The following is a 25860-nucleotide window of genomic DNA, read 5'->3' on the forward strand; positions in this document are numbered from 1 at the left end:
GTATGACAGAATTGTTACCCTTTAAAAGATCTAAAAAAAGTCTGCGACAGCATATGTCTGTATGTTAAGGTTGGCTCACTATAACGTTTATGCTAACCAAACCTTTGTTCTAAAATAAAGCATTATTTGTGAACTATCCCATGCGGACAAAGTCGCGGGCAAAAGCTAGTTTTTTTATAAATTGCTCCACCTATCACATCTCCTAATGAGGAAACCATTGAAGATTCTCGAGCCTACTAAATCTCACACGACTTCATCCGAATGCCCACTAATGCGGCAAAATTTGGCCGACAGATTATCCCCAAAAGCTCTGCGATCCAAAATAATATGCTATTATTATACAATTCAGAAGTTTTCACTTCTCCAGGCGTGGAAACAGAAATTGATAAATTCCCCTTTCGGTAATAAGACGTACAATTTTATCGAGTTTGGCATCTGTCGGTGTTATTTCGGAATTGAAATATCTGTTTTGTTCTTTGTGAGATCGTACCGATTGGGGTGTCAACTTTTGCAGGCTTTTTGTTTTACGAATTTCACATGTTTGTATTTTAGATCATCACACGATGACGTTGAGATTTTGGACGAGATTAGCAAGAAACTTTTGGAATTATATTGTTTGCTTGAACGCTTCATGATGTGATCGTGAGATTTATTAATGCGGATTGTATGTGCAAATGTTTAATATTTTGAATGAATTGTCTTCAATAAAAATCATAATCCTTTTCACCATTAAAGGTATATTTAGCGGCCGTCTGGTGTAGTGTTAAGTGACTTGGTCACTACACAAGGTGCTCGCGGGTTCGAATCCCGCCAAGGGAAGATATTTGTATGATAAATATAAATTTTTTATTTTTTTTATTTAATATTATTTTTATTATTTTTATTGTTAATGTCTATAGTATAAATAATTAAATTAATTAGATTGTACTCATCTACCCACTCATGTAAAGCTTTCCTTCTTTGAGAACGGTTAGCTGGTAGATAACTCAATTGTTGAGTTAAGCTCGCCATTTTTTATATCTTATCGCAATTACTGTATTATATTAACAGTGTGTACAAAAAAATAAAGAATAAATAAATGTCTTTTCCAGGGTTATGGGTGTATATTAAATATATGTATGTGTATAATAAAGATCTTACATTTATTTCCGTTATCTGGTACCTGTAACGCAAGTTCTTTACGAACTTACCACGGGACCAGTTAACGTGGCGTGACTGTTAGTAAATATTTATTTATTTATTCATGTATGTTGACCCTACAAGGACATATCAAATCTTATATTTGACAAATAGATTAACAAATTTTCAATGCTTCCGAGCAATATAAAAAAAAATCCTAAAATATCACATTCAGATTGCGGTTCCCTTGATTTTCAATTCTGTACAAGATGCTTTCGTTCTTATTATAAGATGAATTCTATATACAATCTTATCTACTAAATTTCAGCTGCTCACTGAAGTGAAAACCGTTTCTAAAGAAGCTTCATAGTAAGACGTAAAGAACAGAAACAATGGAGATAAAATGTTATTTAAAAATGGCCATGTGTTCAAACACAGTACATAATATATAATATTTTATATTCAATATAATACGCTGCTTGAGCAGCGTTCTGTAAACTGCACAACGTCTTCTCGTCCAAAATACCTCAGTGCCTTAAGACAAAGGCGTACAACCAATGTGTGTTACCAGTGATGACTTACGGCTCGGAGACGTGGTGCTTCACTAGGGATCTTTTTAGAAGGCTCAAAGTCGCGCAGCGAGCTATGGAGAGGGCTACGCTCGGCATTTCTCTACGTGATCGAATCCGAAATGAGGAGATCCGTAGAAGTACGAAGGTTGCTGACATAACCCGTAGAATTAGTGAACTGAAGTGGCAATGGGCCGGCCACATAGCACGAAGAGAGGATGGTCGATGGGGCAGAAAGATCCTGGAGTGGCGACCACGTACTGGCAAGCGCAGTGTGGGACGGCCACCTACTAGATGGACCGACGACCTAGTAAAAAGCGCTGGGTCTCGTTGGCAATGGACCGGTCGCACTGGAAATTTATTGGAGAGGCCTATGTTCAGCAGTGGACGGCGATAGGCTGAAATGATAATGTTGATGACGCTGCTTGAGGTAAACTCGCATTTAATATTTTAGTATTATGCTTAATAGTATTTTATATTTTTGCCACATACTTACCATCCGGGTTTGGAATGAGCTCCCTTCCACGGTGTTTCCCGAGCGCTATGACATGTCCTTCTTCAAACGAGGCTTGTGGAGAATATTAAGCGGTAGGCAGCGGCCTGGCTCTTCCCCTGGCATTGCTGGAGTTCATGGGCGACGGTAACCACTCACCATCAGGTGGGCCGTATGCTCCTGTGCCTAAAAGGGCAATGAAAAAGAATAATATAATTAATAATTTCTATAGCTATACTTAGGTGTACTTACATCTACTATTGGAATTTTTTTAATATTTTTAGTACTCTTTTTTATTAATAAATTAATGTATGTGCTATTTTTAACGGTACCAAATCAAAAATACTGTATGAAAAATACCAAATGTATTATAATCTTATACTTGAATTGTTAAATACGATCGTTACAATTAAGTGCAAAATCCCATTGAACATAAAAACCGGCTTGAAAAGATAACAAAAGCAAAAAATACTTCTCCAATGGTTTTCTACAACATTAAATATCACTCAAATGAGAATGAAAGGCGGAAACTGCATCTAATTTGAATATTTCACACAACATTTACTCGGAGTAATCTTGTTACAAAAAAAAAATTAAGGGAAAATATTCTTTGCCTACTACGTACTTTTGCAAGTGGATTTTTCATGCACCACTTTTGTGTAGGAGAGGGCTTGAAGACCCCAGAGCTCTCCTGTTGAGGGCTTGTTCATTGTTCTATCGCATAATAGCGCCGCCATTTTGTGTCGTCGGCCATTTTGATTAACGATTTTGGCGTTTTAACTCTTATAATAATTTAAGTAGGTAATTATTTGACTTAAGATCCGAAGTTTTCCGAGTATTCTTGAAATTAAGAATAGTATAAGATAATTATTAAGTAATAAATAAAATTTAATTATGTGACATGCATATAACAATCATGAAGCTGTTGTTTATCAATTCCTATATGGATCATTAGTACTTGTATTGAAATACATCGTTGTGGCGAGTCTTGGGGGAGACTTATGTCTATCAGACGCCCACAGACCATAGACGTCTAGTCTGTGGGCTGAAAGATATATAAAAATAGATCATATTATGACGCAAAAATTACCTGGTAGCGAACTCTGACATTGTGTAATAGAATAAAACGAAAAGATTATGGATTTTTGTAAATGTATGATCACAAAAAATACAACGCAAGACTTACAAATTACGTCGAAGACTTTAAAATTCATAATATAATTTCAACTCTAACAAGCTTTTGCAGGACATCAAAGCCCATTTTTACTACGAACTCATAAAATATGAATTTCATTAACTTAACAATTTTATTGTTGGATTGTTTCGTGTGATTTGTGAATAATTTATGTTTTTAATTTGTTAGTGAAATTGTATTTGGCACATCTTGATATTGTTAACGAGGTAATGTTTTATTAATTTTTAATTGACCTTTGAGGCTTAAGGCCTACTACACCTATATAAGTAGATTTAAATTATGTGTGTTGAGTGATACATTTTCATTGCCTTGTAAAAAGCTAATTCTGAATCATAAGCAAAAGGTCGTATGTACTTTTGCAATAATTAACAAAAATCGCTTTCATATCACTAATCGTATAGTCAATGTTATTTCATTATTTATAGAAGTCTTATCTTAATTGTCGTATAGCAAATACTACCTTAAATAGCAACGTCAATTTTTTTATTTAAATAGTTTATAAATGAATACCCGGTGACACTAATGCCCTTATATAAATATCAAAACTATATAATCTATATTTATAGTAATATATAAATCTACAGTGGTTTTTACGGATGTTCCGTTATAACTACTGAACCATGCATCCGATTGGCTTGAAACTTGGTATCCATGTAGAAAATACATAATATACTTAATGGATATGCTAATATTTATATGAGTGTTGGACTCCCTAATAATAATGACAATAAATAATAATGTTAATTTTAAATGCCCAGCGAAGCGGGCGAGTACGGCTAGTATAATAATATAGTATATAATATTATATAAAACATATAATACTAAGAATTCTAACACTATTTTAAGGCAAACTGAATTAGTTGTTTTTTTTAAATGGAAGTAGATTGCATAACAATAAAAAATAAAAAAGCATGCTCGAGGGAGTACATTTTTTTTTTTTATAAATTTAACTTTATTAAATTATATATCTAACTACGTATAAGGACTTTCAACGTAATTCCCTCCAACTTGAAAACATTCGATTAACTTGAAAATTTGCATACGTATCAAACCGACCGACGATGAATAATGTTTTCCGTTTGCTTTAGTCTGGTAGCTCATAATATTCGAAAGGTAATGAGTTGAAGTCCATTTGTATTGTTTTAAAATGCTATTTTCACGTATAAAAACAGACGCGTTCTAAACAGACCTTCCACATGTCCACGGCTCGAACGAAATATGCTTCTAACTCTTTTGTCCGTAGATCTTTACTGGTTGTAGGACCACTTGTGAGTCCGCGCGGATAGGTACCACCGCCCTGCCTATTTCTGCCGTGAAGCAGTAATGCGTTTCGGTTTGAAGGGTGGGGCAGCCGTTGTAACTATACTGAGACTTTAGAACTTGTATCTCAAGGTGGGTGGCGCGTCTACGTTGTAGATGTCTATGGGCTCCAGTAACCACTTAACACCAGGTGGGCTGTGAGCTCGTCCACCCATCGAACCATTAAAAAAAAAACTCGCGGTGACGGTGTTCAAACTTTCTTACTTTTTGAATATTCCTACTCGCTCTACCGTGCTCTAAGACTCGCACTGGTGGGTACCATTATATCTGCCACTAAGCACTCATCTACGAAATTAACGTTCATGTGAGTTCCAAATGAACATTTTTAGATATAAAAGTGAAACTATTATTACATCGTCTCAAACTTTTTCGTCTGTGTGTTGCATGTCGCGTGACGGTCGGCCGCGAAATGGGGATAAAGTGAAAGGCGCTTGTCAGAGCAGCCAAGACCAATATGGCGGCGCCTATGGTTCGCAGCAGCTGACTGTGTAGTGTATAGACTATTACTCATTTGTGCCAGTGCTCTACGCTATTTTGTTTGTTTCTGTCAGTATTTAATATAAATGTTGTTTGTCAGAGTTAAATGTCTATAATGTGAAGAAAAGTTTCACTTTTACCGTGGTTTCATAAAACCACACAATCCTTTTTATGATTACTGCAGTATTTTACTATATATAATAGTAAGCAGCGACTTGGCTGTGCCCCTGGCATGGCTGATGTCCATGAGCGACGGCAATCACTCACCATTATGTGGGTTGTATGCTCGTTTGCCTACAGAAGCAATAAAAAAGCAATGTAATCACAAGCAATTTTTTTCTCCATGTTTTGTACAAAAAAACTCTTGCGATTCTTTTTACGCAAGTAACAGTACTCGTAATATGAAAATAATGCTTAATCGTTTTTTGTTCCTGACAGACAGAGCCTGCGTCATTTGGAACGATTCCAATTTACAAAATGTCGCGCGATTTATTTATTTATTTGCGATTTAATTCCGGAAACGTCAGGTGTCACTCGTGTTTTACGAATGAGTGTTATTTATAAATGTTTTGTTCGTATTTATTCTAATATCGATTTTCCTTATGATATTATTAAAATGTGTTTTAAGGTATTCCTAGATTTCCATTGTTTTTGCAGCGACAGATAATTTTAATGCTACAATGGTTATTGGTTTTGTGTGTAGTTACACAAAGATCAAATTGGCCGTGCGGAAATGTTTTAACGACAGAGGGAACATCTTCCGCCGAGCGGGTGTTATTGTTCGGTAGACCGACGGCCTATCATTCTCCTGCCCTTCTCCCAGTCACCTGGGGTCGGCGCAACATGTTTTCTCCTTCCATACTCTTCTATCTTGCCCATATCGTCTTTCACGCAATCCATCCATTACTTCTTAGGTCTACCTCTTCCTCTATATCCTTCCATATTCATAGTTAACATTCTCTTACCAACCTCATTTTCATTTCGTCTCATCACATGTCCATACCATCTCAAACGCGTACTTCTCAGCTTCTTTGTCACAGGTGCCACTTTCAGACTTCCTCTAACATATCGACGCTTGAAAGACAAACGTGACTAAGCGACAATAACTGCTCTGTACATAAATGATAGGCAATAACCATATTCGATGCGCAAAAAAAATATATTTCTAGGTCTATTAAAATCATTTCAATCCTGCAGCTAGATTCGTTAAAATAGATTTTTTTTCAGGTGTTTCAACTTTAAATTATTATTAGTCTACTGTAAACTTCACGCATTGTCGCATAGTCACGTTTGCCTTTCAAGCGTCGATATTCATTCCGTATTCTATCCATTCTCATTACTCCACACATACATCGCAACATTCGCATCTCTGCTGCATGCAATCGTCTTTCATCATCATTCTACTGAACTTGTACATATGTAAGCTTATCTTGAAAATGTCGTAAGCGAGATTCAGGCATCTGTCAAATATCTTGCGTTGTAAGATGGTCGACCCGCCACAGCCGTGCGCTGTGGTTTGAGGTTAATGAAAATGGCCTCTTCAAATAAGTGACAGCTCTCATGCACTAGAATGCGATTGGGTAGAAATTGAAACTTATGTACCTTAGGCATCTAAAATCAAATGAATAACTCAACTCCAGCCTTGACGATTTTTTATTAAACCTAATAAATTTTCGCTTTCACCTAACAAAACACTTGAAAGAAATCTTTAAATCAAGTTCAGTTCAAATTCAACTTTATGCTCATACATAGAGAGCACATTACGAAAAAAAAAATTACATACAACCGAAGATTTCTTCAATTTTGTATACGCGAACGTCCCTAGACATTTCAAGTTGACGCATGACCTTTTGACTGGATATTTGCTGGGTCTGTTGTACCCGTTAGGGGTTAACTTAAGATAAATATTTGTGAATCGTATTTTTGTAGGTGCCTACGGCCATCCCTAAGCTTGAGGTCATATTCTCAATTAAATTGTGCTCAATTCAACGCAGGACTCCAATATATTTGTTGCTTAGATGGGTGGACGTGTTTACGGCACACCTGGTGTTAAATGATTATCGGAACCCATAGACACCTGTGACGTAAATGCCACCATCTACCTCGAGACATGAGTTCTAAGCTCTCCGTTTTTGTAGTACAACCGCTACCCCGTCCTTCAAACCGAAACGCATTACTGCTTCACGGTGGAACTAGGTAGGATGGTGGTAACTACCCGTGCGGACTCACTAGACGTCTTACCACAAGTAAAAGTGAACTAGGTACGATAGAGATACCTGCACATGCGAACTCATTAGACGTCCTATGACTATAGAGATTATAATATGTGATAACGTTATAGCTACAGATTTTTGGACACCCTGGATTTCCACCTACGCATTCAGACACTAGGCGTAGCTATCAGAGTTGAACCGATTGAAATCCCCGAGCACTGGGTGGCTCGAAATCCAAATGAGACAGAACGCAACTAAAGCAGACAAAGGTCAAGATGACATATCGGTCACGAAGCCCGCCTAGGAGGCATTACCAATTAAGAGTTCTGTCATACAAACATGGCTAGAACAGCGTGTACCTGAGAACGTTGTCTTCCATTACTCGATTTTCATTACTATTAGACAAGTAACGCAGCTTGTACAATGTCTTTTTGGGTCTCCCTTGCCAGATACTGGCATCAGGAAGGAGCCTGACGTACATACGTGGCCAGGGTTCTGGACACATGTCTATTCCAGTTCCATCTTAACGGTGACGGGTTGATTAGAAAAGAGAAAAGCGTTCTTTTTCAAGAGTTTACCCCGTTTTTCGCAATGCACTCGTAAAAGTCGAACGTCTTTCGCTACGACTAGTCGATGCATCGTTAGCACACCGTTGGGTAGCGACTAATCACCGATTTGGGTGACGAGAATATCACCACTCAATATAAAACCCACTAAAAAACTCATGATTCAACAGGTGGTAAGTGCTTTCGGTCTGTTAGCAACGTTACAGCCGCTGTCTACCTCTTGGCCTATTAATTTAGATGAGAACAAACCGTTGGCTATAGAATTAAAAATCATTTTATAATGAACACAATCACAAAAATTTATGTAGGCGAATTAACCCTTCTTGTCGAAGTCGGCAGGTCGCCTGTACCCGGACAAAGGGTTAACTCGCGATGATCTACGGGTTAAGGAAAATTTGATATGCTGTGATTTCATGGGCGCTTTAACTTAAGGTTTTTTGAGGTTGGGTAAGTTAAGAGTGGATGCTAACTTTTTATATTTTTTGTTATACATCCATATATTAAACCGTGTGATTTAAATGGGTTAGACGACTATAAATATGGCTGCTTAGAATTAAATGTAAAAGTTAATAGATAAACAGCAGATGAAATTGATATTGAAATTAAATTAAAATTACCATTGATTGAATTTTTTTTCGTACCAATACAGTTCTTCTATATGTTTATAAATTTGATAAGATAAGACACTTTTAGTAATACATCTACAAACCAAATATATAGATGAACGCTTGTAGAAACTAACAATCTATTTACTACACAGACATCCATATCCTTCAGAATTCAGATCGTTACAGACTCTAGTTGAAGTAACTTTGAAAAGCAAAACATACAAAAGATAAGGGTTAAAGATTTCCGAATGTGTTCCAAATTCTTGCTATACTTTGGTGAGCTATCACCAGATCACGTACAGAGATTCATTGAATTGACTTAGCGCAATCATATTTCGTATTCTTTGTAAATAGTCCTGTGTGCCTCAATTATTTATTTATTTAAGGATTACCGACAGGGTTTACAGTAAGACATAAAATAACATTGACATGTATAGAGCAATTATTGATAACTGCAACTCTAATTAGAGATTAATATATTAATAGTTTAATGTTAGGTGCCCGACTGGCATGAGACTCTCGGGTTGTCAGTTCCGGTATCGACCGGGGACGCATGTGTTCCGCTTCAAAGTCTGGCGCGCACTAACTGGGGGTGCGAATGATGCAACAGATGCGCGGGCGCGGGTAGCGCGGGGTGGGTCGTCGCGGCACGGACCTGAGTCACATTCCCTTTGGCTACTGTTGCCCCGCGAAACGGAACGCTGCGTTACAATAGAGATTTAACAATACTATTATTAATAATAAAAAATTAAAAACAAAAGAAAGACAACAAGGACAGTAATACCCAATATAAATATAGTAATATATATAATAATAGTATATAGTAATACCCAATTATAATTTATAGAGCCAATGCCCAAGATAGGTTCAATTCTTCAGGACAATGGAGTTTGGTTATTGACGAAAAAATTACTACAAATATTGATTTTGATATTAAAGTCAGACAATAGATTCAGAGGCCTATGTCAAGAATACCAAGTTTTTTTTTGTATGACAATGAAGAACAGAATAACACAAAAAATGTTGATTAAAAATCCACACAGAAAACTCTCAATCAAAATGACACACAATCTATCAAACCTGGAACCTCCCTATTCAATTCATTATAACACCCCCCCGACGCTTATAAAAATGAGCAATTTTCTGTAAAAATAATATCTTAATAGGGATTTTTTTTTGCTGAAAGCCTTTTTACATCCCATTGTAATAATTTTGTACGATCGATGTCGACAATCCTCTTGAGTCGTCTTTCAATTATTGGTGACTTGTTTGATGATTAATAATAATAGATATATTAAACGGTTTTCTTTTATTTGTTATGGGTTGAAGTTTTAACTATTAAGTTGGTTGTAGCGGTAGCCATTATAGAATCGGCGGGGTATCGCGTTCCGACCCGGCAGGCTGGTTCTGACCCAGCGGGGTATCCCAGAACACCAGTGGCATCGCCCGGGCGTCCTCGGGGTTGCGCCGCGAGTCTGGTGGTAGTGTTGACCCCGGACGGAGATCGGACGTCGGGTGTAAGAGTGCAGGGGAGTCGTTTAGTACGGTAGGGCCTTAAAACTCCTTGTGCCCGCGGTCTGCTCTCCCTACATCTGCAGATCGTCAAGTTCCACATACCCCGCGTGCCCCTTAGGCGATAGGATCTCACACGAGGGTTGGGCACCGGCTAGAAAACAACCTATAGAACAGAAGATATTTGACAGATGTCTACCACAAGCAGCGGTCACCGTTCTCTTCGAATCCGTCACTTTGCGACGAAGGGCTTGACGAACGAATTAACCCATAGACACAGCCCATATACGCTTTTCGAGTATAATTTTCATTGCATCGAGAAATAAATGTGTACTATTAATCGCTTTAATAACATTATTGGATCATGTGTATATTTATACATCTATATATTAATACGTGAAGCAAAAGCTTTGTATCCCTTTTTACGAAAATTGTGCGGACGGAGGAGTATGAAATTTTCCACACTTATAGAGAATATAGAGAAGAAGTGCACAATGCTAATATTTTTTTTAAATAATGCATAAAAGATACATTAAATCAATAAAGAAAAAATTACACACACTACATACCATGTATTTGACGCACACACGCATGCATACTATTTATTGTCAAACTTTTGTTCTTGGCGTCTGTTGTCAAATTGAGAATAGATTAAATATTGTTTGTCTTTGTTAATATTTTTTATAGTGTAGTCTTGGCGAAATTTGTGATTATAGAAGCATAAAATACAATCATAATAGTGTACAAACTGACAATTCCAATTAATTATAGTCGAATTTCGACTACTGCGGGACCTCTAGTACAGCTTAATAATATGAAACAATATTCAAATATTAAATGGATCATTTGACAAATCAATCAGTCATATTTATCTCTTTTGACATAAGTCCTGAGCGAGATGTATCATCACTTACAATCTGGATTTCTGAATTTCACTTAAGAAACACGAATTTGTTGATCCGGTTGTTTCAGTTACAGTCAAATTGCTTTCAATCTCATCTTCAATAATTAGGAGGTTGCGTAAACCAATCTATTGCGGATAGAGTGAATCTTTAGAGCGAGACATACGGATTTATAGTGTGTAAGATGAAAAAAAACATTACAAATAATTTTTGTATTTTTTTTATTTGCTTTTATTAGCCTCACTGGTTTTTATATATGTAACGAAATTTTTTAAACGTAACTTTAAGATGACGCCTTCTATAAAAATTATAAAATGTCCGAAAGTATCACTGTATAATAACTACTTAATATACAATAAGTACTTTAGCTTAATTTAGGTTAGCGTGGTATGGACATGTGATGCGTAGAGAGAAGATGCATGTGACTAGGAGATGTATGGAAATGGTAGTGCAAGGTAGAGGGAGAAGAGGTCGACTGAAGAAGACATGGGTAGAGTGTGTCAATGACGATATGAGAGAGAGGAGTGAGCGTTGAGATGACGGTTGATAGAAGGGAATGGAAGAGAAAATATTAGCTGTGCCGAACCCACCTAAAAAGTAATTATTTGAATTTTGAGCTCAACTAACTAGGAAAACGTGTTTTATATGGCAATATATATATATATATATATATATATATATATTTGGTATGGTATTATAATATATATACAAATTTTATAATATATAATTTTAATATGTATTATGGTAATCTATTCTTTCGTAATATTATGTTCTTGCAATTATAGACGGAACATTTCACGCCCTACCAGATATATTATTATAGTAGTTATCGAAGGCATAACCTGAATATCACTATCTAGCTAGAAACATGAGTTTGAAGTACAAATTATATTTCTAGCAAATTTTCTGTCCCTTGAAACCAGAACCACTGCTTTGCTAATTTTGCCTTTTTTATTGCTTAGATGGGTGGACGAGCTCACAGCCCACCTGTTCTTAAGTGGTTACTGGAGCCCATAGACATCCACAACGTAAATGTGCCACCCACCTTGAAATATAATTTCTAAGGTCTCAAGTAAGTTACAACGGCTGCCCTACCCTTCAAACCGAAATGCATTATTGCTTCACGACAGACATAAGGGTGGTGGTACCCACCCGCGCGGACTCACTCACAAGAGGTCCTACCACCAGTAATTACGCAAATTATAATTTTGCGGGTTTAATTTTTATTAAACGATGTTATTCCTTCACCGTGGAAATCAATCGTGAACATTTGTTGAGTACGTATCTCATTAGAAAAATTGGTACCCACCTGAGATTCGAACAACGGTGCATCGCTCAACACGAATGCACCGGACGTCTTATCTGTTAGGTCATAATGACTTGTCGTTTCTGAAACGACAATCGATTGGTATTCTTGTTGGCGAACATGTTGGCCATTTTAGTTGGCCGTACGCCAAACCGCGTCACTTCATTACCGTCCAACGTAGAAAGGATTGTCGGTTCATTAATTATATAGACTTTAGACTATTTATTGATTGAGGATCCATTTGTTATAGTAGTCCCGCTTAATGTTATTCGAAGGGTTCAGTCGATGGAATCAAAGAAATTAATGTAGTCTTGTCAAACGAATTAATGAGAATTATTTCAATGACGATTTCGAGAAGCTTCTAATTAATGTTTTGATTTTGTTTGACTTTGCTGTCCTTGATGGCTGTGTACTCTTCTTAACCGACTTCAAGAAAAGGAGGTTTTCAATTCGACAAGTGATTTTGAATGTTGTGAATTTGAATTTATGTGAAAGTTCACTCATCATTATCTTCGACTTCGACTACATTGATAATGTTCCCAGTTCATTTCGTTGAGCTAGGTTTTTAACCGACTTCAAAAAAGGAGGAGATTCTCAATTTCACTGTATGTTTTTTTTTATGTTTGTTACCTCATAACTTTGGCTGGGTGAATCGATTTTAGTCCCAATTTAGTTCAGTTCTGATAATGGTATCCATGAGAAAACCACATAAGTCTCAAATTTGCATTAAGTACGTGCGCGACAAATAGACGAGTAACTCAATATCACGCCAACCGATTTCAATGATTATTGTTTTTCGTGTTTATTAATTTGTTTTGGAATATGTGATTTTTTTTCTATTTGAAGTCGGTTTTTGTTAAAGAATGTCTATTTATAATTTTTTTGAAGTGAAACTTCCTTATCGGCGTTGGAAAAAAATTTACCGTCACATTTTTCGGTTACGCGTCACATTTTTCCGTTACGCGCCATCTTTTTCTTGCCCCTACCACGGTTGGTTCAGACGAAGAGTACTTTCACTTTCTCCAACGGAGTAGGGATAGCATTAATGTTTCACTTCTTACGTGTGTACACTAGTACACGCACACATTTTTTTTTGCATTACGTGCTTAACTTTGGAACTTGTTAGATCGGCATGTGATCCTTAAATTGAGCATCACATACTTTCATTATGATCACGCACAAATATGATACGGGCATTTTTGTGTCTTAATTGGGGCCAAGATTTTTATGGTTCTCATAGAGCTTAGCAACTTCGCATCTTAAAGACTAAAATATGTCACTGGTCACCTCATGATCCATACTTCGCACCATTGGTAGAAGAAAGTCGCAAGTACAATTACTTCAAAATTTTTTTATTGCACTATTCGTTAAAGGAGACCATGACACATGTGCTCAACAAGTTTGAAAAAAATATTCGAAAAAATGACGGAGATATCGCAAAATCTGCGAAATGCTAAGATTTTTATTTTTTAAATGATTCGCCTTATTATTTACGTAATTTTTGTTACATTTGGTCATTTCTGAAATTTTCCCTATCAATAAGAGCTTAATGTTACTTATACACAATTTTATTAAAATATACGTGCATAAATGAACATGCACACTTTTGCCACGATATTTGATGAAGATGTGAAGTGCGCAAGTTCAGTTACGTGTTTTTTGTACGTGACTTTTTGCGAATCATACATACGTAATATTATAAGCTCGCTTATTCTATGATTAATTTCGATTGATTTTAATTTTTAAATGAAAATACTTAATTTTATACTGTATATTTTGAAAATATTTCGTAACGTAATTATAATTAAAAACAAAAACATTAGCATATCAGTTGGATAAACCACACTACATACTTAGTTATTTCTTGCGAAATTTGATTATACCAAAATTTGTATCACGAAATTTCTTGTTTGTTTTTAAATCTATCACGCACGAGAGTGGTGCATGGGCACTAGCTGAATAGTTCTCACGTGCATGCCGCTACCTAGTTAACTATCATTGATCTAAACGTATGTGTACCATTTTGAAAACGTATATAGGTACCATTTTTTTACGCGAAGTCAAATACGATACTTCTGCAAACTGTACTGCAGAAGTAAAGTTATGGATATTATTGAAAGAAAATGTAAATGACTTGATGCGCATGCGCATGGTATTAAATCTAAATAAAGTCTCAAAGGAATGTTCTTCTTCTCATGACGATGGATCATAAACTAGTTTAAGTAATACAGTACAGAACAGTGGAACTAGACAATGTGATTCCGAATTAGCAGCTTTGTCGGAAACTATAAACTTTTATACAGAATCAACCAAAGAATCTCGATCAAAAGAAACACAATCGCATAATGCAAATGTTTTAGAATTAGCGGAGGAGAAAGTCAGTGGAAAAGAAAACTCTATTTAAACTGCCAATGATATAAATTTCATCGCATCGTAGTTAACCCATAACAATAATCAAATAGCAATGAAAAGAATTAAAAAAGAATGCGAGATGAAAGTTCCTGGCAGGTGAAGAAGTAAAATATTCAAATGTTTTGGTAAATCATACCGTTAATGGATACAGGAAAAGGGAAGAGAAAAAGTTACGGGAGATCCATGTAGATAAAAGAAAAAAGTGTAACGAATAAATAGATAAATTTGAAAAGATTGTTATTTTCAACTATTATTGATGTTTGGGAAATTCTGAGCGTCAATAGAATTGTATTTTATTATAAGATTTGTAAAATCTAAGCCTAAACTTATGACACTGGTAGATTCGAAAAGACTAATAGCATAGACTTTGGAATATAATTTCCCAAAAAGTTTAAATACTGAAAATGTAGTAACTATTTGCGAAAATATTTTTATACAGAATTTGGATATATATGAAAAAATTGTCTACACAGCTTGATGAATAAGAAATGGAGTCAGTGAAAGATTTATGAGGATGTCATTCTGACCGGCCTAAAAAAGTAGATGATTTAAATAAAAAGCTTTATTGATCATATAAACCAATTTCCAAGAAACTCAAAGAGAAGAATTGGACGAAAAGCTTACTTATGCTAAAAGTGTTTATATCTAAATTGGACAAAAGATCAACAACTCATGCGAAATGTTAAGCCAGCAACATTATATATACCCTTGCTCTATTTTCAACAGAAAATTCAATATCGGATTTTTCTACCCTAATTTTTTTTTATGTGTTACATGAAGGTGTAGGAGCAAGCGGATGATAAAAAGAAAAAGCAATTGAAATACGAATACGAGAATTATTTAAAGGACAAAAAAATTGTACGGGATATAAAAAGCATAGAAAAAGAAAAAGCTAATTCAAAAGAAAAACCAGTAGCAAACTTGATTTAGACAAAGTTTTGAGCGCACCTCAATCGGAGATCGGAGTTTTTCGCAAATCCAGTATAACATTTCACTGTCGATCATATTTTAACTAAAGGTGGTTATTGCTATATGCGGCTTGCTGGAATTGCGAAAGGGGAAGCCAATGAAATAGATGTCTATGGATTTTTTTACAAAATGCAATTTTAGAAGCATTAAAGGGTATCAGAAAAATATCGTTCTATTTGGAGAATTGTTCAGGACAAAACCGAAACTATTTAGTTTTGCACTATATATGTATATATGGATGTTGCAAGTAAAAATTATCCACGGCTTTTAAAAAAAATCTCATTTTCAGAATAAAGGAGACTCGATGCAGTATGTAGAAACAAAAAAAAAAAACAAGTTTATTACGTACCAGACGAAAAGCACTCAATCGTTCGCAATGCGAAATTAAATACGAAGAAGTATGTATTGTGAAACAGATGATACAAGAGAACTTCTTTAACTATAAACGATTAGTTGAACTTGCTAAAAACTGGTATGAGGATACCGCTGGCAACAAAGTTTTGTGGTCTAAAATAAAACGATTATTTGTTGATCTCCAAAATCCTATAATTATTAATATGAAATATGATATTTATGAAGAAGAACCTAAATGGCTTAATACCAATGCAAATTACAGAAAGGGAAGGCAGAACAGAAAGGCTCAGATTGAAAGTAACCAAGTATTATCGGCACTAACGCAGATATACAATGGCCTATTTCCAATTTCTAGAAATTTCAACAGAGACTTGATAAGTCCTTGTTGCGGCAATAATATACGATCGCATTATCATGGTTTTTATAAAAGATTACGTCTTGAGCATTTTATTGACTAATTTACTTATAAACATTATTATCAAGTCCTTTTGTTTAATAAAGTTGGTTGATTTCATTCAATATGTTCATATTAACAATTTAAATTTAATTACTACCTTAAGCATTCAATTTTCACATAAATAATAGCAAACAAATGTTGTTGTAGTAAAAAATTACGATTTATGAAATATATTTTAACGTTTTCTATCAGAGTAGAATATGTAAGTTGTTAGTGATACAGACATATTTATTTTATTATTAAACTTGTAATAAAAACATAAATTTATTTACTATGATTATTTTTATTTTTATTCTTCCGCAACAAAGGCGTATTTTTTTATACACATACATAGGCTAGGTCAATTTTGTCGGCAAGAAATACGTAAGTAAAATTACGAAGCTATGATCCGTGTGAACACCGTAGCAACAAAGCGGTAACTTTACTTATTCCTGAAAGTCATAATATCATAACGGGGATAAAAGACGTAACCGATTAATTTCAAATTAATTTGAAAACTACTCAATATTGTTTTAAATCAATAACAGATATATATGCAGCTTAATTTTGTCCATGAAGTCTCTTAAGAACATTTTCATCTATGATTTACCATTTCTTAACAAAACAGTTTTTTTACGTTCCTGAAAAGTTCGAGTTTTTCACTTGCGACCTTTTTCCACGAATGGTGCGACTTATGTCTTATTTAAAAGCAAAACTATGAGTTTACCTATAAGCAATCAAAATGGAGTACTTAAGGAAACCCCATGAGAAACTTTGTGATACTGTTTCTTACTGGTGGTAGGACACTCATTATGTGTTTCGGTTTGAGGGGTGGGGCAGCCGTTGTAACTATACCTTAGAACTTATTTCTCAAGGTGGGTGGCGCATCTACGTTGTGGATGTCTATTTTTTTTTTACTACCTATGCTGATAGCCTTGAGAGGCTATTTCAGCTTCGCCCTAACGTTTGTAGGTGAGCTCGCGGGGCTCAACCGGAGAGTTGCTAACACTGACCCTAGCAAGAGCAGTGCTTCGCAGAATCTACCACCGGATCGGAAACGCGACCCACTGAGAAGAAACTCAGTAGGCTGTGTATATGGGTTAATTCGCTCGTCGAATCCTTCATCGCAAGCGACTGGGTTCGACGAGGATGGTGACCGGTGCTTGTGGTACCCAAAAACACCGTTAATGGATCGGGAGGAGCCGTAATGACGTGTTTTGGGCGACTAAGACTGTTTACCATTCGGTGTACAGGATCGGCTATGATATTTGGATCGGGTATGGTATTTTATCAAAGCGCTTCTGATAACAAATAGCTTCTACAAATAAAAATTTTCTTTTTTTTTTAATTGAATATAGCGACATTTGTACAAAAAAGCAATACCCTACTAACGTAAAAAAAGTACTAAATGCCACATTTACTACAATTTAAGCTATTCTCAAAACCATCAATGAAATAGAATTCATTGACACTCGCAATCATACTTTAGGTACTGCAGAAAAACTTGTACATCTTATAATTAAGAATAGAAGTATAGAATCTGCATTTAACATTAATTCTTCAATATAATTCAGTATATTTTACAAAGTAAATGCTTGCGGTGAATCTGGAATTCATTTTGTAAATTTTCATACGCATATTAAACATGAATCCGTTTACTAAAGTAAGAATTTTGAAACAACTATTATAATTAACTCGTCAAATTTGAATGGCGTCGAGTGCTCTCTTTGAGCCGAGTGCAATGTTCGCTTACAGTTTGCTCAAAATTTTAATTAAAGCTATTATTTGGCTTTTGAGTTTTGGGGTTCTGTATGTTAAAGCCTATAGCATGCAGCATTTAAAAAAAAATCAAAATCAAAATCAAAAATTTTTTATTCTACATAAATGAAAGTACATACTTGTTGAACGTCAAAAGAACTACCGCCAATTCACAAGAACTAGCCTCCGTCCTGAGAAGAATTGGCAAGAAACTCAGCGGGCATATCTTTATTTTTTTTAAATATTTTTTTTTATGTTAGTTTTTTTGTTTACAATGAGTATTATAACGTAACAATTATTATAATATTGAAATGCCCAGAGCGAGCAAGTCATTCCCACTTTGTGCAATCTTCTAGATAATCATTGACTTTATAGTAAGCTTTATTGCACAGATGTTCTTTAATAGTTTTCTTAAACCTATGTATATGTAGGTTCTGAACATCTTGTGGGATTTTGTTGTACAGGCGCACAGACAAACACCCGAATGAATTTCGTATCGTATGTAACCTACTCATCGGCACAACAAGCTTGTGTTTGTGTTTGTATTTGAGCCGTATGCTCACGTCAAAGCACAAAATTACCCTTATGTATTTATTTTTTATCTATGTGAAAAAGGCTTTACTTACTCCATATGCGCTATTAATTAATGTAAAAAAACTTTATAAGAAATTAAACCATTAACTTTGGTAAGAATTTCTTTTTAAACAAAATCTCCATCGATTGCGATACCCCATTCTCCACTGTGGATTCATAAAAACAAAATGGATTTATGGTACCTATTTGCGGAGTGTCAGTCGTTATTGGCGGCGACCCAGTGTGACTTTTTTATAATAATAATAATAATAATTTATCTATTTATTAACCTTGAAAACATTTAGACATAACATTTTGCTAAAAACTCTCCACACTAGGCACTGCCTGTCTCGTGGAGAGTTTTTTTTACAGGAGTATCTTAAAACTAGTAATAACGGTGCTGAATATACGAGTATGCGACTGGTACTTTGGCTGATGGTTGAAAATCCTTACGAGATCCCCGCTCTGAAGAGGCTCGTCATGTAAGTGGAACTCCAGAAGCCTCCCTCTAACGGCTCCCATGTACACTCGTCCAAACATAGTACATCCGAGTATCTTTTCCCACTCCAATAGGTGGCCCAACTTACGACCTACATAGTATTAAATTATTACCAGATCCCAGGAGTCCATAGACATCAAAACGGGAGTGCAGGGACCTTCAGACACGCGTGTAGTGTCACAATTGCATACGACTTCTACACCATTAAAAATATATTACACGATTGTTTTGCGCCAGAATTAGATTGTGTTAAGGTAAGTTTTACATCCTACCACCAGTAAATTTAGAAGGGTAATAAGTAAATAGTATATCAGGAATAAAAAAAGATGTGTGGTGTCGTGGGACACCGGATAGGAACGAAGTTTTTTTTTTTATTATTGCTTAGATGGGCGGACGAGCTCACAGCCCACCTGGTGTTAAGTGGTTACTGGAGCCCATAGACATCTGCAACGTAAATGCGCCACCCACCTCGAAATTTAAAACCTCGTTATTATAAAAATATTAATTTTAAGTTCTATTCGAAGTATAAAGAAAATAAAACTGGAGGTTTCGCAACAACCCACGGCCATTCGGAAACGTGCAAACTTCATTCACGGTTGTTTGCAGAAGAGTTAGTGTATTGCGCAAACGAACGCTCTGAGATCGTGGTCAATGAATGACAAAAAAATATATTATTTTTTGTACGTTCTTACAAAGTTATGTCGTATACTGTGTGCATTATTAATTTGTACGTTATTACAAAGCTAAGTAGCACTCTGTGTGCATTACTAATAAAAATCTTACGTTACGGACGTTTTTCCCGGTTAGGGTACCCCTCCGCATCATCCCATAAGGAACTTCGTTCCAAAACAAATACAACTAACTACCAAGAAATCATAAAGTATCAAGAAAGTACCAACAAGTTGATTGAAGCGTACTGATATAGGTATTTAAGTCGTTAACAAAAGTGAGTAGTTACCTGAATTTGCATAGTCTAGTCTAGGCTTAATTGGATCGGGTAGAAGGGCGATAATACACTGGGGGTCCACGGAGCTTAGTTCGCTTGATATGAACATAGGGCTGGCTTGAGTCCAAAGTTTAAATTTTCGTAATATTTTTCGTGGCTCGCGCATTGCGGTAGCATGAGGGGTTTTCAAATTGTGCGCCATTTTTCAAAGTATTTTTGATGTGAAACTTCTTTGGGCGCATTGAGAGTAAAATGTAACTCGCGACAGATTCGTTACGGCTAGAAAGAATCGATACAAGTAGAATTCAGGAAGAGCGTGAGTGAGAAAATAGACTGGTAGTAGGACTTTTTGTGAGTCCGCACGGGTAGGCACCACCTCCCTGCATATTTCTGCCGTGAAGCAGTAATACGTTTTTGTTTAAACACTTTAATTAACAAAAAAAATATCATAACGCTCGGGAAACATTGTGGATTGGAGTTAATTCTAAAACCAAGTATTATGTGACTAGAAAGAATCTGAGGATCTCTGAATACGCCTTGTAAATGAATGCAGCGGTGACGGAAGATACGATGGTAAAGAAAATTCGAACAATACTTCAGACCATATGGTTGCTTTCTAGCCAAAATAGATAGATTTGTATCAATGCGAGATGACTAGCTAATCGACTTATTACCAGTACTGATTAATAGACATTGTGCTAGGCTATAAACAAAGATATAAGGGCGTATGGTAGGTAGGTAGGTTGAAATTACAAACAAAAATAATTTTTAATATAATAACATTAACGTTTGATTTGCCAACCCTAATGCAGACTTGGTCGTCTCAAGCGACGCATTAATTTGCATTACACCCAGCGCGGTGCATAGCCAACAAAATGTGGTAATGGACAAGCTCATATCCCATAAAGTGCCATTTCGCCTGTATAAAAACGAGGGAGCTCTGCGTTATATTTGATGAAACAATTAGTAGGGCGCAAGGGATTTTCAACCTTCTTGCTTGTGTACGTTATTTTAGTTGCTTAATTGTGTGGCTGCTTGAACGTTGTATTTTAATTTTAAAGTCAGTAAAATACGATAATGCTTTCGCCAATTTCTGTAATATCTTTTTTGTGTGTGTTATTAAAAATATCCTTTTTTCCTTTACATTTAAAGTCTGAGACAATTTTGATAAATAAAATTTTTACACAACATTTTGTACATACTACGCTTATGGCATGAGTGAGTTACTGTGTTAATGGATTCACGTTCGATTCGCGGCCAGTTTCTTAGTGTAAGTTATTTAGTGGTAGGAACACTTGTGAGTCCGCGCGGGTAGGTACCACCACGCTGCCTATTTCTGCCGTGAAGCAGTAATGCGTTTCGGTTTGAAAGGCAGGACAGCCGTTGCACCTATACTGAGACCTTAGAACTGATATCTCAAGGTGGGTGGCGCATTTACATCGTACATTTCTATGAGCTCCAGTAACCACTTAACACCAGGTGGGCTGTGAGCTCGTCCACCCAACTAAGCAATAAAAAAAAATTGACTTCAACCCCAGCTCGTGTTCTTGAGTTCTTCAAGCACCACAATTCAAAATATTAAAAAATAATAACTCGCAATCGGTCACGACAAAGGCAATGAACATTATTCAGTGCAAAACGTCCGCAGCTAAGAACAAAGCGAACGGTGAGTCGTTTAAATCATTTTCGTTGCGAGGCTCGGAATTGCAAGCAATTTCGGATAGTTTTGAGCTGGATGTCACGCGCGTCGCTTCCCTGCCGACTTGAATTCTGATGTGCGCTGTGTAACCATAAATGGAATTCAATGACTAATGCTTAGCAGTGCAGCGCAGAAAGTGGGCTTAATAGGGTCTGACACAGCGGCATAAGCATTGAGGTCTCTACATTTTTATTATATACTAACTCAGTCTTTCTCAAAGTGGGCGATAACGCCCCCTGGGGGGCGTTTGAAACCTAGAGGGGGGCGTTAACGGGCCCAGGAAAAAATGGGGGGCGTTGATGTGGGTTAGGGGGGCGCTGTAAAATTTGTAATTTCATTTACTTTATAGTATTTTAAATTTTACTAAAATTAAAACTCACCTACTACACTATAACGAATAATTAGTTTATATTTCTACCCTGTAGGTATGATGTTATAAAAACTTAAAATAATTAACATAGATTTCGTAGGATAGCCCACACACCGTACGCAATCAAGTTGTAACAAGTTTCTGCGGAACATGATCGATGATAGTTAAAAAATTAGAGCAATTTTACCTTAATTACATTGCACCAGAAAATATTTTAAACATTAGAAAAAAAACTACCATGCAGAGTTTTAAAATATTACACATACGTAAACTAACACAAATTGAGGTTTTCTTTACTTTCTTTCTTGTTTTTAACATAAGGGCATTTTAAAGCATTTTCCTAGCATTTTATAAGAAATTACTGATGTAAGAATCATAATTTTTATATAAAATGGAAATGCGTATATAATTATTGTTCAAAAACTTGTCTTAGATTATTATTTTTTACAATTTACCCATTACCGTCCAATGTCAAATAGTATAATAGTATAGTAAGCCTAAACAGCTAACTTATTGTAAACATTGTTTACTATTTTATTTCCATATAATAATAGGTTGGGGAAAAAGTTTCTTCGCATTTTTTAAGAAAATTCACAACATTTTTTAATATAGTTTATTCACATTTAACTAAAGTATGTCGGTACCATTTTGTTCGATAACTTTTTGCCATCTTGTAGGTGATCCCATTGCTATAGAAATTTTGGGGCTTCTGATCAAAATACCGCGACAATTGGTTTTGGCAGTCCTCTCGTGATGTTAACCTGACACTGCCTAAAGAATTCTGAAGAGACCGAAACAGGTATAAATCTGAAGGTGCAAGGTCAGAACTATACGGCAGATGCATTAACACCTCCCAGCCAATCTCTCTTAATTTTTGCTGAGTGGGTAAAGATGTGTGAGGTCTAGCGTTATCGTGATGAAAAACTACACCCCTTCTGTTGATTAATTCCGGCCGCTTTCTCTCAGCTTCTTGCTTTAATCTCATCAGTTGTTCGCAGTAGAGTTCAGAATCGATGGTTCTACCTGGTGGTAACAGCTCATAATGTATAATGCCCTTCCAATCCCACCACACACACAGCATCACCTTGTGGCGAGTTAACCCGGGTTTCGCCAGAGTCTGTGAAGCCTGACCGGCCTTTGACCACAACCTTTCTCGTACGTTCTTGTCGTACGTGATCCACTTTTCATCACCAGTTATCAGCTTCTTCAAAAATGGTTCGGTTTCATTACGTCGTAATAAAGAATCACAAATGAGTACACGGTTCATTAGGTTTCTTTCAGTGAGCTTTTTTGTGTACCCAGTTTTTTTCAAATGCGCCATAACTATTTTGTGATCAATTCCCAGTTCTTCAGTTACGTTGTAACTACTGATATGCCGATCTTGCCCCACTTTTTCAAAAATGGCATCGATTTTATGCGTAATAAGGCGACCAGAGCGACGTGCGTTTTTGACATCAAAATTTCCGAATTGAAAACGCTTAAACCAAATTTGCAAAACGCAAATTTTTTTCACGGCTTGCGTTGCTTTTTTACCTTTTTTGTAGTAACATTTTAAAATGTATCGAATATCTTCTTAAAATAAAAAAAAATCACACATCTTCCTAATTTTAATTTGGAATTATCTTCTTTCGAATTTAAACTTTTAATGATACCAAAACCAGCCAGATACAAATAGTATAGCCAAAGAGATTTTATTACAAGTTCATACATTTTTAAGCTATTGCATAGCTTTTATCACGGGCCTTGAGCGCGGCGACCGAATCATGAAATTCCGTAACGAAAAAAACCTAACACCCCTCACTCCGCCTACCATGTAGCTCGCGTTCAACACATCCACACGTTGCGCTTGTGTAGTGTTTGTGAATAAGCGCGTGGCGTGATGTCACACTGCATGCGAATAATGAAAAGTCTGCCCATCTCTCTCTCGCGCGGTTTAGCTTATGAGTGTGAAGGTTTTGCCTTTATTAAGGTTTAATATAGCGTGGTCTTGTTTTATTATTGTTTTAATATTAAATTATCATTGTCTAATTATAATGTCATAAGTTGATAAAAAATGCTATGCAATAGCTTTACCGCCGCAGTTCCCGAGTGCCACACGTTTTTTTTTTTGTCAGGTGGAAATCGCCGGACTTCCGCCCTTCACTGGGGATGGAAGGCGGGGCATGTCGGAATCGAACCGACTAAAACCTCCTGTCGCTCAACAACCAGCATCCAAACGTCGCATGAGACAGAGCTCATGAAAAGGCAAAGGGGGAAAGTGAAGTGCTTAGTGCGGAGCACATCTCTCCCATCACCCTCCCCCTCGGGATGCCGGACTGGCGGTCGTCGGCGCCACGACCACCAGCTCTCTCGGTCGGCAGGCTGTCCGAAGCCCGCCTAGATGGCGCCGGTTAGAATGGTCTATCCTACGGAATACTCCGCTGGGTCAGAACCAGGGTGGGTTGGGGATACCCGGCCTTCCATCACCCGGATGCTCATACGTAAAACGTATGCAGAGCAGCTTGCACGTCGTCTTCTTAGGCCCCCTTCGCCGGTCCCCAGGCCGACATGTAAGGGAGACCCGAAACACTTAGAGGGCCAGGGCTTAGGCGAGATCCGCCTCCCTGGACCCCGCTCGACGGGGGCGGGCCTGTGCATCTCTCACGCGCCCCGCCGCCTCCTTTTGCGAGATGGTGCACTCGCAGAAGTCGGGCATCGCCTTCCACGACTCGTCGTCACCGAGCATCGATGCCAGAACACTCGGCAACGACAAGTCGTTTCCTATTTTTGCGACGAGGACACGCCGCCACCCCTCCCATGCGGGGCAGGCGACGAGCGTATGCTCTGCCGTGTCCAAGTCGCAACCACAATGGTGGCACTCTGCCGTCGGCTCGGCTCCGATCCGGTGTAGGAACTCATCGAAGCAACCATGCCCAGTGAGTACCTGCGTGAGCCGGAAAGTGAGGCGTCCTCTGTCACGATTCACCCAATTCACAAGAACCGGGCGAATCGCCTCGACGGTCCTACGACCAGCTGAAGGATCGGCCAGCCGCCTGGACCATGACTCCAGCACGGATCGCCGAGATTGGGCCCTCCGCGCTCTGACCACACTGGGGCTGGGACGCGCCACGCCCCGGGCACGAAGGTTAGCCCGCCACTGATAGTCAGCGGCGAGCGCCTCCGCCTCCAGGACCCAAGGTGGCGTCCCAGCTAGTACACACGACGCCTCGAAAGAGATGGTGCGATAAACACGGATGATCCTGACCGTAATGGTGCGTTGCGGCCGTTGCAGCAACTTTGTTACCCCCACGGCCAGTGACTGGCCCCACGCGGGCGCCTCGTATAAGGCCATTGACCGCACCATCCCCGTATAGAGACGGCGCGTCACCTGGTCAGGCCCCCCGATGTTGGGAAGAAGCCGGCTTAACGCGCCGGCCACCCCCAACAACCGAGGGACCAGTTTCTGAAAGTGAACACGGAAGGTCCAACGACTGTCCAGAATGAGGCCGAGGTACTTCAACTGCACTCCGACCCGATACGGACGCCTCCAACCACGATTTGGTCATCGACAGGCGGCACTCTCCG

The sequence above is a fragment of the Bombyx mori genome, chromosome 24 (assembly GCF_030269925.1).
Source record: "Bombyx mori chromosome 24, ASM3026992v2".
Lineage (NCBI taxonomy): Eukaryota > Metazoa > Arthropoda > Insecta > Lepidoptera > Bombycidae > Bombyx > Bombyx mori.